Source organism: Puntigrus tetrazona, chromosome 3, assembly GCF_018831695.1.
Source record: "Puntigrus tetrazona isolate hp1 chromosome 3, ASM1883169v1, whole genome shotgun sequence".
Lineage (NCBI taxonomy): Eukaryota > Metazoa > Chordata > Actinopteri > Cypriniformes > Cyprinidae > Puntigrus > Puntigrus tetrazona.
The window spans coordinates 20,050,693-20,055,769 of record NC_056701.1 but is presented as its reverse complement, the minus strand read 5'-3'; the positions used below and the strand labels follow the sequence as shown (position 1 = coordinate 20,055,769).

Here is a 5,077-nt window from a genome sequence, read left to right as displayed (position 1 = left end):
TTGATATAGCTAAAATAATTAAGTTTATGTAGTAAAATAGCTGAAATGAAACACAAAATAGAAACACAAACACAAAAAAATTACAAAAAATATAAAAATAAAATCTAATTTATAATATTAGTATATGAATGATACTAAATAAGACTGACTAGTCATCGTTAAGTATTATCTACGTGACCTCTAAATGCTGTGTCTTCTCTAGATGGAGAAGCTGCCGTTGCCAGTGATGAGGATGGCAGTGTTTTGGCGAGTCGATCAGACATGGTTCTGGTGGCGGCAGATGAAGAGGGGTCTGCTGGGGGCTGATGGGCCGGAGGACGACAGGCCAGCGTGGGACAGTAAGCTGCAGTATGTGCGCTCGCTCAGGTGGGCTTCAGCGTCACGGCCTGGGCAGCGTCTGGAGGGGTTCCCCTATCTCTGCCACCAAAATGGAGGTGGGTACTTGTGTTTCATTGCATGCGTGTGTGAAAATGAAATGTTTGTTGCGTAATCTCACTGCTCTCTGTCTTAAAGGTGCCTTTATATTTACTGTATGTAATGCTGTTGCTCGTTATCGGGGTTCCTCTGTTCTTCATGGAGCTAAGCGGCCGGGCAGAGCATCCGTCAGGGAACAGGCATCGGGGTCTGGAAACACATCTCGCCTCGCCTGCGCTTGGGATCAGTTATTCCAGCTGCATGGTAAAACACTCCCTATATAGAATAACAAGTATTTGAGTAGTTAGTAGTAAATGATTTTATTGCATTATAGCATTGAGCTTATGTATACATATACGACAATATACATATGTAGATTGTATATGTATATACACACATATTTACATATTCACACACACATAAACAAACTAAATGCCCAATTTTGCTAGTGCATAGTACACATTATGACAGAGCGTAGACCTAAAATGCTGTGTTGATATTACTGATGAGTTTATATTTAAAACAAGTTGAGCAGTGTCATGTTTTGTCTGGTGGTTACATGACATGGCATTCTTTTTACTCGGTTTATGGGATTTGTAGGAGCTTCTGTAAGCCCCAGATCACTTGCAGCAGGAAATTTGGACCTGTCTGCACACAGGTAGAAGAAGCCACAAGTATTTTGTGGCTGATGTAATAAAATTAGAAAATCTAGAGAAAATATTTGTGCCATGCCGGGTGGAATTGTCAAAACAAAAGCGTCCGTTTTATTCTCAGAGCGGCCTTTAAATAACCTGCGGCCAGCTTTTGGGGTTTTCACTGTTGTGAGAGTGTTACAAAAATAGCTGCAGCGTATACATACGTGTTGATATATATAGTCTATGTTTGTGTGTGAGGGTGGGAGTTTTTCTTCTCCGTGTACAGAAATATAAGAGGATTTCCTGTGTGCTTGTGTGCTCATTAACTGTATCAGATTGTCAGTAAGACCTATATGGCAGAAGTTCCATGATGTTGGTATCTTACCGCGATAAGTGAGGTTGTCGAGTTTGTCTTTCCAGTAACAGAATCAGTAAAGATAAGGACAGGACAGTGACTATTTTCTGACTTTCTGTATGGTTTAGAAAAAATACATCTACACAGGCGTTTTTCATGCTGCTCTTGTTTTCTCAGGTTTTTTTTTCGTGGCCCTGTACTATAATGTGATCATTGCCTGAAGTCTCTGTTCTATATGGGCAATTCATTCCAGTATCCATTGCCATGGGAACAGTGTCCTGTAGACATGATCTCAAACCAGACAGGTACGTTGCTCACAAACATCTCATGAAATGGCTATTTTGTAGTATACATATTATTAGTTTCTTACCATATTACTGTTCAAAAGTTTGAGGTCAAAAAAGTATTTTGTGTTTGTGAATATATTCATATTTTTATTCAACAAGAATGCATTAAATCGATCAAAATGGCATAAAGTATTTCTGATACAAAAATTGTTCAGAAAATAAGCAGTTTTTTCTCGAAAATATAGCATCACAAATGTTTTGAAAAATTGATAATATGATTAAATGTTTCTTGAGCAGCGAATCTCCATATTTGAATGATTTCTTGATGATAAAAATGGCTGCAGAAAATGCCTTTAATAACTGCACATTAAAATATATTAAAATACAGTAAAATACATAAAAACAGTGATTTTAAATTATATTGCACTGCTGTATGTTTTAAATAGATGTAGCTTTGAGTGAGCATAAGACTTAAAAATGATCTCAAACTCTTGAATAGTAGAAGAAGTAAAGTTGTTATAAATAAAAACAAATTAAAACAGTTAAGGGAAATTTTAATTCACAGTATGCTGTAATAAAAACATCAGTTTTCAGTAAAACCTACTGCATTCAAACATTAGGTCAAGGGTTCAGTGGAAGAATACATTTGTTGTTGCCTAAGGGCAGAGGCCTATTTCTATTCAAATATGGAAAAAAATTGAATAGTGTGCTTAATCTACTAATAGGCACTCCACTAGTCAGTTACAAGCTACATCCCCTGATAATTATACTCTTTGTATATTGGCGTGACTTTGATATAAAGGGTTTTTAAAATGCGGCTGTGTTGTAACACATCTCATCTTCCTGTCTTGAGTGAAGGAATGTGCGTCAAGCTCTCCTACCTCATATTTCTGGTTCAGAAAGGCTCTGGATATCTCCGACTCCATAGACCAGTCAGGAGAGTTTAACCCCATCATGACTGGTTGCCTGCTTGCAGCCTGGGCTATAGTGTGTCATATTGATCAAAGGCATCAAGTCTTCTGCCAAGGTGCGGCAAGCACTCTATCATGGTGGAGACTTTTCTTGTACATCTACTGTTTATTTATTGTTTATGATATTGTTTTATCCCTAACCTCAAGTAAAAATCATTTTATCAAGCCATATTTTTTGCAATGTTAGTGTTTCACTATTTTTGTGTTGTTTATTATCCGTGAGCGGACAGTGTATTTGCCAAATCAGCAGACATTTCTTAAAAAGTAATGATTTGTCTCCTCTTTTCTCAGGTGATGTATTTCTCCTCTGTGTTTCCTTACGCCGTGCTGATCTGTTTTCTAATCCGAGGGCTCATGTTGGGCCAGCGCTATGGGCGGCATTAAATATATTTTATCCCAAGGTGACAACAAGAGCTCACTACTCTCAGAAAGTGCAGCACTGAAAAGTCAAATCCAAGTATTCAATGTCGTCCAGTTAACGTAATCATAGTGTATTTCTCTCTGTCTTTATCAGCTGGAGATTTGGGGAAGTGCAGGTGTGGCGTCAGGCTGCTACACAGGTGTTCTTTGCACTGGGTCTGGGATGCGGCTCTGTGATCGCTTACTCATCCTACAGCCTGTGCATAACAGCTGCCACCGGGGCGCCATCATAGTATCTAGCATCAACTTCATGACCTCAGTATTGGCCTCTCTGGTTGTCTTTGTGGTCCTCGGTTTCAGAGCTAAGAACATTGCTCTGGATTGTGTGCATAGCGTAAGTTCTCAGAATCTGTGTTCATTTTCTTACTTTTTTTGCTTGAAAATATAATTGTTTTCAATTTCTCCCTAATTTATAATAAGGTTATAATAAGGACACACATCGGCTGTTTGATGTGCCTATCATAAATTATTATAATGTTTCATTGAAATAAATATATTTGAAAGTTTCTCCAATGCATATTGCCAGCTTCAATTATATAGAGCTCCACTAGAAACTCTTCATAAAAACATCAATTAGATAATGAGATTTCCCCATTTCCTATTGTTTTACTTTAATGATAGCCTCATTTATTTGAATGAAAGATCTAAAGGATAAAGATACAAATTTATTTTTACAGCCAGTTTGGCTCACATTTATAAGGTGCCAATATTGTTGAAGCGTGCATGTCTACCAATAGATCCAGTGCATAGGTTTTCTCTGTGCTAACTGGCATTTCATATTTCTTTGTTTTTATATTGGTAGCCTTTTTATTTTACGGCCCGTTCCTTCACATACTATGCACTTATTACCTGCTTAATTACAAAGGAAATAGATAATGGCTAAGTAATAACTTGCTGAACCTACCCTAAACCTAACCCCCTTTAGTTTATCTTATATTTACCAGTACATTTGACATTTGACACTGTAAAGTACAGAAGTAAGTACACACGTACAATAAAATAAAGTACAACCTTGATATTACATGTACTTTATTAATATCACTCTGTAATGTGTGTGCAGGATGGCAGAGATGGCATCGCCAGGTTCTTCTGAGCATTGGTGGCCATGGTTCAACATTGCAGATCCCCAAATCCAGTGACTCTTCAAGACTACAGAGAATGGTACAGCCACTATGGAAGCCTGCTAGGGTCAAACATCACTGACCAACTGACCTAGAAGAGAAATGAGCCAAAGGTGGGATTCACATATATGTGTGTGCTCCAGTGCATATTCATCATCCAGTAATGTCAGTAATATAAATCGTTTCTGGCTGCTTGAGAGTCTGACTACGCTGTTCCTGTTTCTAATTCTCTCTAAGGGTGTGGAGGAGCACGGGTTTGGCGTTTATAGCATTTACAGAGCGATGGCTTTTTCCTGCAAGTCCATTTTGGTCGCTTTGTTCTTCCTCATGCTGCTGAATTTGGGCCTCTCCACCGCTGTTTGGCACCATGCAGGGCGAACTCGCCACTCATGGACAACTTCAGAGTGCTGGGGGGCCACACAAGACCATGCTGGCGGGTACATACAAATACTAAAGGACATTTTGCGTGGCTGTAAATATCGTGAATACATAACGTGGTTGTATAATTTGTATAATTTGCAGTCTCATGGCTATATCCTGGAGCTTCTTCATTGGCCTGCTGTTCACTCAGAGAAGTAGCAACTATTTTGTGACCTGTTTGGTAGCTATTCTGCGCGCTTCTGCGCTGATCATAAATTCGTGATTTTTAGAAAAACCATTGCGCGTGGCTTGGATTTCTGGTGCTGATGGGTGAAGATATAGATTTCTAAGATGATTAGTCTAAGTTAATGGTTGTGTCTTTTGCCAAGTCTAACTGTATTTGGTGTTCTCCAGTTTCTTGGATGATGTGGAGAGTGATGCTGCCTCAGCGTCCTCCCGTGATTTATCGATATTTGTGGAAGTACGATATGTCTGCTCAGCATGGTTGGACTGC

General features: G+C 38.8%; 1 pseudogene; it reads left to right on the top strand.

Moving 5' to 3' along the window:
• The first annotated feature begins 232 nt into the window (after nt 1-232).
• LOC122341337 lies at nt 233-4,782 on the top strand (annotated as a pseudogene).
• The last annotated feature ends 295 nt before the right edge of the window (nt 4,783-5,077 follow it).